Raw genomic sequence first — 13,147 nt, 5'->3', positions numbered from 1 at the left:
TTGTCACATTAAAATTTAAAACATATTGAAAACAAAAACAAACAATAGTTAATTAATAAAATTAACTTCTTCAAAATCAATATGCAAATTATTTAAGCTTGTGACTCTGATATTTCATATATATAAACAGTATATAAAAATGATGTTGCGTTTATTAATTAATAATGTGAATTAACTTGAAATAAGACGTTTTGACTTTACTATTCATGCAAGAAACAGACCCAACTCGTGCATGTATTCATTTAGATGTACTAATGCTATGTTTATTCATGGCCTCTGTCCAGTCTTGGGGGCAGTGGGCATCATCTGTGAAGGTAATTGCATGTGAAAATGTGAAACAAGGATTGCGTAATCCCTAGAGACATCTCTCCTAAATTAGTATTGCTTGATTTCAACGATAAAGAGAAGTCTGGGACAACTGGTTTGTTTTGTTTTATGGCATACCAACCTTTTTCTGTTTATTTAATGTCGCATCCGGTAATTTTGGAAGTAAAAAATATACTCGAGCTGAGACCGAAACCAAAACCTAAAGATAGTCAATCAAATTTGATAACCATTACACCAGCTTGACATGATCTTTTAAAAAGTTTTTTTAACACCAACTCATACTTAACATAAGCTGCCCCACCTCAGCAGAAATAACCTCCTTAGTGACATGCAATATGGTTTCCGTTCTGCTAGATCTACAGCTGATGTGCTAACAGTTATATATTTTTTTTTTTTAAATTTTTTTTTTACACATTGATCACCACTTATCAAGGCCCGGAAGCCACTCAGGGATAAGGGTTATTGCAAGTACATTACCTTAGTGTAGAGCTTTGATGAAGTGTTTACTTAAGGGGGCGGTTCATTAGGAATTTGTTAACATTGGACTTGAAGACATCTAAGTTGTAGTTCGGAGGGAAGCAGGCAGACGGAACAGAGTTCCACAGGCGTGCAGTTCTAAGAAAGAAGCTTTGTTCATGGAATCCGCGTTTTGATTTAGGCACAGATATAGAGTGGGGGAAATTTTTCACAGTGGATTCAGCTAGACGGGTGTTTTTAGTGAAAGATTGGCGAGGGGGGACCAGAGATTGGAGTTCAGACGAGCATCTGCCATGGAAATAACGATAATTATAAGCTTCAAAAGACAGTAAGTCTAAATATTCCAGTGTTTACCACAAATTTTTAATGGCGATTTCTGACACTGCTAATGCAACAATGAGCACATAGAAAAGGGGGGGGGCAGAGTGCGAACAATATCGTCAAACAAACAAACAAAAATGCAATAAGTTTATGAAAAAAAAAACGTGATTTTGTTTCCAAGAAAAGGTTTTCTTTCGTGTTAATTTATATCAGCAGTTAATAGAATAGAGAAAAAAAAAATCTCGGTGTTTATGCATTTATGTTACAGTGCTATTTTTTTTTTAATTAGTATTTTCAAATTAAATTCACGTTTTACGATATATCAATTAAATTGTTAGGTGAAAGTACAGAATAGGGTACTAGTGCACTTATTGATCCGTGCTGAAATAACGTTATTATTTAAAAAGCCATTCATAACATGGGGAGGGGAGGGTGTTTTGTACCCATTCTGTACTTTAACATTACAATTAAATAAAAAACAAAACTTAATTAAACTTGGAAATACGATTTAAAAAAATAGCGCGGATCAAGTGCACTGCACTGGCAGTAGCAGTGCTGTCAGTAGGTGTCAGAAATTTCGTGAAAATAGTGAATAATTCCACCCCATCTTTCCAAGCTTATAACTCCTCGAAAAATTTAATTCAAGCCCTAATTTTTTTTTCAATTAAAGGAGTAAGGACCAAGGTTTCATCAAAAATTTTTTTTTTTTTTTTTTTAAAAAGGTTTTAAACTTTGGACTTTATAGGTAAATTTCTAAAAAACAGTCTTTTTTTTTAAAATTTGAATATATTATTTATTGACCTTTTCTCTTCAATTTGTGATATATAAGACTTTGGTACATAAATTAATTATTTACTTTTTAATAGACATTTCAAAATGGGAGGCGTGAATTATTCAACCCCGTCTTTCCAAGCTCATAACTCCTTTAAAAATGCAATTCAAGCCGTAATTTTTTTTTTCTTCAATTAAAGGAGCATAGGATTAGTGAATCTCTCGACAAAGGCTTCCTTTCCAGGGCAATTGCTCTTGACATATCAAAGGCCTTCGATAAGGTCTGGCATAAGGGCCTACTTCACAAGATTTCGAGCTACGGTATAACTGGAAATGTTTTCTCAATCATTAAATCATTTCTCTCCGATAGGCTCATAAGAGTAGTGGTTGATGGGCAACAATCAGAGGCCCACAGTATTAATGCTGGAGTCCATCAGGGGTCAATCCTGGGCCCAACTATCTTCTTGATCTACATCAATGATCTCCCAAAATACATACGTAAATCATTCGTTGACATCTATGCTGATGACACAACCATCTATGGCAACACATCAAAGGCAGTAAATGACAAAGCTCTCTGATTCCCTCTCCTCTGATCTTGAGCGCGTGGTTCAAATCGTTTAAATTAATATATATAATGCTCATCTCAAAAATGAATTCCAATTAAGGAATAATATATATATACTAATCGGTACGGACCCGACTATGAAAGATCAGATAATAAATAAACGTGGATTTATAAGATCAAAGAATCCAACCTTGATCGCCCTTCGGGGCCCGTGGCGCAGTTGATAGAGACGTTGAATCTCTACGGTTCCAGATTAGCATTGTCTGAAGATAGCGGTTTCAATCCCACCCAAAGCGTGCCAGAGGTTAATTGGCCAAAAATGTGGTGAGACGACAACAACTAAGGATACCAGTGATGGCTGAGAATGCAGTTAGGAGATTCAAAGTTCCTATCTGTCGCGGTTACCACCTGACGAAGGCCAGAGGAATTAGTTGGCCGAAACGTTGTGAATAAACAATCCAATAAAAAAAAAGAAAAAAAAAAAGATGAAAAACAACAACTAATAAAGATGAGACTAATAGTCCGAAATAAAAATAAATTGAAATATGTTAGTTTAAAAAACGACCATTCTACACAAGCACCGAAGTAAGTATTTAAAACGTTTTTCTTCTTCTCTTTTTCATATTTACACGTGATCGTCATAATAAAGAAAAATTTAATTTCTTTTTTTGGGGGAGGGGGGAGTTGAGCGTGTTAATTTAGAAATTTACAGACAAATGTCCCCAATCTGTCAAACCTATCATAAGTACATCCAGTTGAGAGTATCGTATCCGATAGAAATTTGAGTGTGATTTTGAAGCCTTTAAAATGTCCATGTTTAAAGGAGAGTAGAAAGTGGGATTCCTATTTAGAATTTAACCTAAAAGAGCATGCACACCAAAATGACCACCAGCAAGAACATAAGAAATGACATGATATCCGGAAAATTACTTATTTGCGGATAATTTAAATGCAATATTCGTTTTCAGCATACCCGAAAACCTTCAGATTTTAAAGGAAAATGTTAAGGTGGAAACTAGATAAAAATTAAAAAAAAAAAACTACAGAAAAATCTTTATGATATCCGTCATGGAACGGATGTGTCATATTCCAAAAATAACGTAATTTTTTTTTATTTATGAAGAAAATCATTTTTAAACGATTTAAAGCGATTAATGTGAAATTGGTAACATTACAAAGCTGATCTCACAAGTTTGAATTATTGTGAACTTATCTGCTCTTTCTTTTTTTCAAGGTGGTGATGCAAGACAGATCCTTTTTGTTTACCCATAAAATTTGATTTAGTTAAAAATAAAACTGCTTGATCAAGTTAAGTGATTTTTGGAATATGACATGTTCGTTCAGTGACGAGTGTACTAGTGTACTGTACTACGTACCCTATAAAGCTTTTTCTGTAATTTATTTTTTAAACTAGTTTAAATTCTAAATAAGAACCGAAAGTGGACCTTGAGTTTACTTTTGGCAGCCTTGTAACTTTCGCTTCCATTATCTTCTTTTTTTTTTTTTTTTTCTAGTCCTCACACTCCACGAACGATGTTTCTGATAAAGAGGGGAGAATAATGACTGCTTTCTGGATCGGAAAAAAACACTTATTGTTCCTGCAGAGTTGGACACAAGGTCGATTTTTAATGTGGGGAAATCCAGCTCCCCAAAAAGGAGCATTTTGGATAGGAACAAAAATAAAAATTTTCTCAGTCATTAAGGATTTCTCCTCCATTGACAGAGGACAGAAAAGGTGAAGTGTAGTATCAGATCAGATACTACACTGTGATCTTGGGCGTGGCTAGTTTTTTGACTTTGAAGTAATATATAACTTCTTATATCAAGTGGTTTCATGCCTTGTCTGAAGCGATTTCCATTAAAAACTGCTCGTTAGAATTGCAATGCAGTGTATATGCAATAAATAAATAAAATACAAAATAAATAAAAAAGGTATCTATTGTTAATTTGTCTTTAAATTTGTTTAAAAGAACGGAAAATCTTACTTACTTTGAACCGACACAGGAAAATAATTAAATTGTCCGACAATTTGAAGAAAATGTGAATCACCAACCAATAAAAAGAAAAAAATTACGAAATAAAAAGAAACTCTCTCTTATTAAATTCAAATTACAAAATATTTAAATATACACTAAACAAACAACACGGAAATTAGCAATGAGCACAGATAGATACACGACGGTTTCATTCTTATATTTATTTACATAATTACTAAAATAAACCTTGTTCAGTTGGCGGTGTCATATTTTCGTGTGTTAACCCGCTTTAAAGGTCCGACTTCAACAACATTTAGTTACTAAAATTCGTCTACTTTTAACGAAACTGAAATTGCAAATTATAATCACGATTTGTTAAATAAAAGATTAATATAATTATAAAAGAAGCAATAATTCACAAACAACATTTAAATTTTATTTAAAATAACGACTTTTTTTCTTTTTGCAAAGTATACCGTTTTTAAAGTGACACCGTTATTCCCCAGGGATTTGCTTACCGGCCTCTAAGAAATACATACTTTATTATTTTCATCGTTTAATTTATACACGGGTCACGTTTTAAAGCTCAATAAATCTTTAATAAAATAAAGAGGATTATTTAAAGAATTGTTATATTATATTAAAAAGATACGTAATAGGAAACAATGCTAGCTCCATTGGTTAGCACTAAGTAGTGTGACGTAGTGACAGAGTCAGGGCAGCAAACACCCACGGACTACGGTAAGTCAGAGTTTCGCAGGATTTAATTTATATTTTGTTGATATGCACACCATAAAGACGATATTAATAATTTACATTAAAGATCACTATGTAATATTGGAATAATAATGTCTTGCTAATATTAAATAATATTGAAATCACCTCCTTTTTCTATCCTTGTGTCGAGGACCCCAAATCTTTTTAGGGAGTTGTGTCAAAATTAGGCTTTACTCCCCTAATGTCGCATAGAAGACCGTGAATAATGTTATTATTTTTTTAATGTTTTTATTTCTTTTGTATTGTTTGACTATTATTAATATTACTCGATCCATCTATCTTTGCAAAAGATAGTCCTGATAGTTGTATTCGGTTTTATACGAAAAAGTCCGTTTTTCAAAACAACACTGATATCATGTCATTTTCTTCCTAAAGTCCACTTTTTGAGGCAATTATATATATATATATATATATATATAATATATATATATATATATATATATATAATAAAATTAGTTAAATTTAAAAAGGAAATTATTTCCGAAAAATGAAAGCAATTGAACTTTGAATAAACAATTTATAACCAATTTTTTTTTTATGTCTAAGAAATATTATAAATTCCAAATAAACGTGGATTTCATTCGTTATATTCCAAATAACATTAATACTAATAATTGTCATATATTTATTGGAAAAGAAAACACCCAAATACTATACTCTTAAACCAGGATATTTAAGAACACTCCCTCTTTAACTAACCTCTATTAATAAAATTATGTGACCACTTCCCATGTCTGTATATTTCTCGCCCCAACGTGACTTACACATCTTAAAAATACTCTTAATCGATTATTTATTGAAACCAAACATGCATTAGCATAAAATACTAAAACAACTAACTTGCGAAATTAGATCTATCAGAATGCATTTCAGTTTCTTTGTAAACAAGTTAGCCATTTTAATCATTTTTTTTTTAATTGAAAGCAAAAAGAATTTCTTGATTTTTGACTCTTTGAAATTTAAAAGGAACTTGGAAGCATTTAAATTGTCAAATAGAAAATAATTTCTGGCTTTCAAATTCTTAGCAAATCCTCGTATTAAAAGACTGAAAGTTTTGGAAGCGATTTATTTACACTAACATAACTTTATATTAGCAACATGGTTCAATTAACGATCAAACAATACTGTGATTATATCTAATTTTAAATGTTCTATTTAAAAAAACAATTTCGTAAAAGAATTAAAAAAAAACATCGAAATAAAATGGAAGTAAATACTTCGAGTCAATTCTAAGTATGTACGAGTTAAACACACACACACACACATATATATAATAGATTTCAGAAAAATCTTCATGGTACACGTACTCGTTAGTGAAAAAACATGTCATATTCCGAAAGTCACCTAAATTTATCGAGTAGTTTATATATATATATATATATATATATATATATATATATATATGGAAAATATTTTTTACGATTTTAAAAGGAAATCGTAGTCATTACAAGGCTGATTTTGATAGTTCAAATTTAGTTGTCTCCCTCCTATTTATAAAACATAACGTCTCGCTTCGTCATAACATTTGATTTTCTTAGTTAAAAAACAAACTACTCGATCAATTTACGTGGTTTTTGGAATATGACGTACATTTCATTCCGTGACGAGTACGTACATCAAAGTTTTTTAAAAAGATTTTTCTAAATTTTGTTTTGAAAATAAGTGTAACTTTAAATAAGCACATTTATTATAAATGTGAAGAAATTTCAAACCGTTTTCACATAAAAAAAATGGGGAAATACTGCTACTACATTGCGATTAGGTTTAAGTCTGAAATTGGGTTTCATTTCCTTTAAAAACCTTAATTTATGTTTAATGAATAAACAATTTTATGAATTCGGAATATCCATGTTGTCACAAAACAAACACTTTTTAGCTTAGTTTACTAATTTGACGGATTTGACAATAATTTCATTCATTAAATTTAAAACTTCATTCATAAAATTTTAAGCCATTTTTTACACTTCGAAATTATTGCTTCAATTTTGTTTACTCAATATTATACACCTTTTGTACAAAAAATATTACAGCATTATTTAATTTTTTTGTTAGGGTCGCAGAAAAGAAAATATTTAAATTTATTTCAGTCGAATTTATTGCAAGCTAAGGTAATTTGATAAAGATCGCGGCCGTGGAAGAACACGAGGAAAAAATCTGTTTAGGCATCAAAAGTTGTGTTGTTTTCGTTATATATTACTAAGTTAGGAATCATTTCCATTAAAGTCAAGTTAGTATTACGCATCTAAAAACACGCTTGAAAAGTGTTAACGTTATGTGAAAGAAACCAAAATAAAACAAAATAGCCACCAAATTTGAACTGTGTCGTGTTTATCTAACAATGAAACTCGAATTTTAACTCGAAATAATTCCTCATTTAATATTTCTAAATTAATATTTAACGAAAGCAACATGAAATTTTAATGGTTACACATTTTTTTGTCTCGCAATCTTCCATAGCCGCGATCTTTATACATTACTCAAGTTAATTGTAGCTACTCGGCGTTGTTGTAGAGAACAAAAATAATTCAAAATAGTAATGTTCACATTTTTGCTGTTGTTGTTGCTAAATAAGATGGTGTTTATGCATCCTTGGTATCACGCTATTTTTAAAGTTTTTTTTTCAGGATCAATTCAAGTTTCACGATATCTTTTTTATTGTTAGGTGGAAGCACGGAATAGTTACAAAACACCCTCCCCCTGCCCATGTTAAGAATAGCTTTCAAAATAATGTTATTATTTCAGCACGGTACCAAAAATGCACAAGTACCAATAAGATTAAAGAAAGTCTTATTTTTTATTTCAATAAATATTCGATTGAGGGTTCTTATTCAATCTAAATAAAGAAAGTACAGAAAAATCGTTGTACTTGTTATGGAACGAAGATGTTATCCCCCCCCCCCCTAAAAATCACATAAGCTGATCAAGTAATTTTAATGTTAACAAAGAAAATCACATTTTATGAGTAAGCAAAGAGAGACTGCCACGCATCGCCATTTTGAACAAAATAAGGGCAGATAAGTGCATAATAATTCAAACTTGCAAGATCAGCCTAGTAATGTTACCGATTTCAAATTTATCGCTTTAAATCGTTAAAAAATAATTTTCTTCATAAAAATAAAACTGCTGGATCAATTTAGGTGATTTTTGGAATATAACATCTCCGTTTAGTTACGGGTACGTACACCAACCATAAACATGATTTTTTTATTTTTTAATTAGGTTGAATTTTAAAGAAAAAGTCGATTAATAATACATAAAACAATAATACAATGGTCAATTATCAAAGTTATAAGACGAGAAACACGAGACCCTGTCTAATAATCGTTTTTTTTTGTATTTTTTTTTAACATGGCGATGATTTTGTAAAGATAAAAACACGCACTTCCTGCTCGACATTTTTTTTTCATGCGAATATTCTTGACGCATCTTTTTGAACAAAAACATTTTAGTGTTTTTTTTTGTTTTAATATTTATTTCATAAATTCGTAGCCCCCATCCCCTCCCCGGAAGTTTGCTATAAAAATACTTTTATACTTTGAATAAAACTAATTGTTTAAAAAAATAAATAAAAAATAAAAACAACAAATAAAAAAATAATTATAATTAGTGCGGCAAAATGTCATCCTGAAATAATCGGCTTAACATAGCAACAGATAAAATATGTCTAGTTTATTTAAGATTTTTTTCAACTAAAAATAAATGAATCACAAAAAGGGGGTTATGGTTGTCATACCTGGTAATTTTTATGTAGCCCCCTTAAAAATATCTTGCATACCCTATACACATGTAAGGTTTATCTTTGTTTTTAAAGCTAATCTAACTAATGTCGTTGGGCAGATTAACTTTGCCTATCACTTCCACATTTGTGATAACAAAACAAGCAGACGTGCCTCCTCTTAGTTACTCGAGTTATTTCGGCTACCATGCTTGTACTACTTAGCAATTGGTCGAGTGAACTCATGGATTAACGATATACCTGATCAACTAGTTGATACTAAAGAGATCTAACCTGTTTTGTGTGTATCGACAAATAATGATGGGATTTGTTTCTCTTTTACATCAACCTCCATTTGTAATTTTATTTACTTTTTTGTCCAGGAGGTTAGATACAAGGTCAGATGTGGGTTTAAAGAAAATGTTTTGTGGAACGAACAGGATTCGAACTTGGCCTGGTTTTCAGTTTTGTTTTTATTTACTCCCGGGATTGAATGATGGTCAACAAATGTTTCACACTCTTATATTTTTATTGTCACCGAAATTGCCCATTTTTCAATCAAATCGATTGATTGCCTGCTCTAGTTGGGGATCCATTGTGGTGCACAGAGAGGAAACTCACATGCCTGCCCTCTCGCTATGACTTCTTTCACAATATATTGTAGTCTACATTGCACTGGAGAGAACCTACTATTTTATAAACTTTTTGTATATAATGTCTTGAATTAAAGTTTAAAATGTCAAGTGTCATACTCCATTTGTGCTTTAAACAAACATTCATTTCAAACGCGCCCCTGTCATATCAAAGAACCTATTGTTGATTTTATATGTTAAGCCTTTCAGCTTGTGCGGTAATAAAACTTCTCAAATGTACTTGTGATGTTAGGTTGTGTAAGGTGAAAACTTTGGTCTAAATCGTTGTTCCTTTTTTCATCAGATTATTTCGATGACTGATTATCAATACTTATTGAAGACATTCTGATACAAAACCTATCTAAGAACACTGCCAGGCACATGAAGTTTCTTCATGCGAAATCTCATGAAAAGCTGGCCAGCTGTTTTCAAGTCCATAGGGAACGAACTCACAGACACATTGAGAAAGTTCCTTTCGCATTTCAACTTGCTCACATATTTCTGTACACATTATTCATCCATCCAAACAAAATTTTTACTCCTTATAAACGTCCTTGGTATATGATAACTATTTCCTGTTAATTTCAGTGTTATGTGAGTTTATCTGTTAAATATTTTCACACGCACACGCATACATTTACGGTTTTATTTATATAGACTAGCTTGTAAAGTTTATTTTGTACGCTGTTAAGGCAAGAAAAAGTGAGCAGCACACCCTCAGATGTAGCAGTAAAAAAAACAAAAAGTCAAATCTGATTTATTTTTGTTTGTTCCTTTTTGATGGTATCAGACAGTGGGGGGGGGGGTTCAGAGAGAAGTTTGAACTGTAACAAACTCATTTGAGCATAACGGCCACTTTACCTTTTTACATATTTGTGTAATTGTGGTCTTTCATTCCAATAGTATCACACATGAGACTTGGCTGCCTTCTTGCAGAAGTTTAAATGTGATGCAAACAGACATTTTCCTACTGAACTCCCCACAATCCCCTGTTAAACATGATCCCAAATAGTGGCTCCTTAACTCTAATCCCATCCCTGCAGTACTCTTGTCAAACCATTTGTTTGGTTGTTATTTTATTTAATTGCCACTTGGACATAAGGGGCTACTATTTGGGACCATGCCTAGGAAAGATTAACAAGATGTTGGTTCACATTACATTTAAACTTTTACATATCATTACAGTCAAGGAAGCAGGTAGCAGAAAGGGAATTCCAAAATCTAGCTGTTTGAGAGGAGAAACTATTAGAGTAGAAAGTTTTCCAGCATTTAAAGGCTTCAACATTGAAGAGGTGCGATTTTGTTGCTAAACAGGTTTGTTGGGGGTATGTACGTTGAATGGGTACAAGTGCAATGAGTTCATCAAAGCACATTCCATTGGAATACTTGTAAAACAGGCCTCGCCAAGGATTATGTCTACTGATAATGTATACTCGTCCACCAAAATCCTGAGCACACAGTCATCGTCTACTGAGTCTCTCATTTGGTACATCGACTGTATCTGAGATTCATTCAAGCGGTCGGTGGATATGTGCAGCTTTGTGGATCTCCACGTTGGTATTGTTTTAATACATTTTAAAAGAGCTTTTGCGATGGGGGGCCCAGATTTATAGGGATGCTGGGTGGGAAGTTGGGCAGCAAGATGTTTGTTCACATTACATTTAAATTTGTGCATGTTGGTATAGTGGGGGAGCAGAAAGGGAATTCCAAGTTCTAGTGAAGTGAGAAAAGGGGCTATTATAATCTTTTTGTATCAGTTGCAGTCATGGCTGGATAATGGATGGCTTTTTTCTATTTTAATCTAGAGACTTCTACAGTGAATGGAACATTGTTAAGGAAAGATTGTTCACTTTTTCATCTCAACCTTGCTGAAGGGCCACTGTCGCAAACCTAAGACCATCTGCAAACTGTTCTTAACCATCGTAAAACTCAGTCACTCCTATAACTAACTCCAAATTATACTGTCCTCCATTGTTCAGTCCTTTATCCTAAAGTAACTGCCACATCTTGTTTAACAATGCTATTCAGCTTCCTTTTGTGGACCTTGGTGAACAACTTCCTATCCATTTTCTTTCCACCAACCCTATATCCTATCCCTTTGTTCACCAGATAAACTTGATGAAACTCTTGATGAATGGCACCACCAGCCCAAGTCATCTTACGACTGAAAAGTATTCCACCAACTTTTCACACAGAAAAGGTACGCTGATGAGAAAGTGTGGCACTCTGAACTTTGTTTTCTTATTTGCATTTTCGTTTATTTTGCTCCCGTCAGACTTTCAAGTAAAAACACATATGTAACATTGTGTAATTATTCTGGGCACTTATTGATTCAAAATCGACAAGATTGTACTTCACTCTGACTGAGGGCATCACTTCTTTGTGCAGACATCGTAAGTGTATGCCGGGTAGTGTCATTGAATGATAAGTGGTGCTACATTAAAACCAAATCCTGTGCTAGTCCTGCAGTACCTTTCAATGATCACCGTTTTGTATGACTACCAGGACTGTTGTACTTATTTAGGCTTTTTAGCGGAAAACACATACACATTGGAACTTGTTTTTTTTTTTTTTCTTAGCATTCCCTTAACTGTGTATGCATCGACATGCTCATTCGATTTGTGGAAGACTGATACGAGTGCGCCTAGACTTATTCTGTTAGACGACTACGTAAATTAAATTCAGTCCATGAGGGAAAGGCAAGTTTCTTCTCAGAATAGGGAACAAACAAACAAAGTGGTATTCACTAAAAGCACTTTGACTCTCTTCCTGAAGCAGGAAATTTCTAGGGAATGTCAAATTCATAAGTGATCCCTTGTTACATGTATATTCTGGTTAGAGGAGATGATGATGATGATGCTTTTTTTTTTTTTTTTTTAAAGTTCTGGCAAGGTGTTCTACATACAGCGCCTGGTCATCCATCTGGTACTGACTTGGTTCAATATTGCTTAACTTGAGTGATCTAACAAGAATTAGTGTATCTACGGAGATTATACCACATTAAAATAGAGAGAAGCCATCCATTATCCAGTCATGACTGCAACTCCTGATGGTATTCTAACTGGATGTGACAAACACTTTATATATAGGCACCTTGTCTATGAATTCACTCGGTGGTTTATTACATTACCTGGATAAGTGGAATCACATGGCATCAGGTCAAATTCAGTGACTATCTTGTTTTAATTTCGCTAATTCAGATAATAGTGACACATTTCAAACATGCTTTTCTCAAGTTTAAATGCATAATACTAAATAGATTTTAAATCAAAATGATTCCTCATTTAATAATGAACAATAAAAACAGCATAAAACCAGTTTTGATGCTTAGACAGAATTTTTTTCGCCTTCTGCTCTGGCCACAAGCTTTAACGTTTGCCAACCTTTAATATACTGACCATAATAAATTCTATTATTCTATTATAGAACTTGTGAAATCCTAAAATCCTATCATTCAAATTCAAATATCCAACAAATTTATTTCAAATCGTAAAACTCTGGATTAAATGAAGAACTTTACGTCCTTTTGAGACTAAACGATGACATCATATTACCTTTGTTATTTGTATTTTTTCATATTTTA

At 32.6% G+C, this 13,147-nt stretch overlaps 1 protein-coding gene and 1 long non-coding RNA gene across 2 annotated transcripts in view; one reads left to right on the top strand and one right to left on the bottom strand.

Annotated features, from left to right (window-relative positions):
* LOC145241282 (NADPH-dependent diflavin oxidoreductase 1-like) overlaps nt 1-4,678 on the bottom strand; it is an 80,528-nt gene extending 75,850 nt beyond the window's left edge. Inside the window, exon 1 of the mRNA XM_080104026.1 lies at nt 4,454-4,678. The gene's annotated coding sequence lies outside the window, so the exon portion shown is untranslated. The remainder of the gene's footprint in view (nt 1-4,453) is intronic.
* Nucleotides 4,659-13,147, top strand: part of LOC145241283 (uncharacterized) — a 30,903-nt gene continuing 22,414 nt past the window's right edge. The window contains exon 1 of the long non-coding RNA XR_013862532.1: nt 4,659-5,181. This is a non-coding gene — a long non-coding RNA (uncharacterized LOC145241283). The remainder of the gene's footprint in view (nt 5,182-13,147) is intronic.

The sequence above is a fragment of the Euprymna scolopes genome, chromosome 20 (assembly GCF_053919585.1).
Source record: "Euprymna scolopes isolate OS-2025 chromosome 20, ASM5391958v1, whole genome shotgun sequence".
NCBI lineage: Eukaryota > Metazoa > Mollusca > Cephalopoda > Sepiida > Sepiolidae > Euprymna > Euprymna scolopes.
The sequence above is the reverse complement of the archived record's forward strand: the minus strand, read 5'-3'. Positions and strand labels throughout refer to the sequence as shown.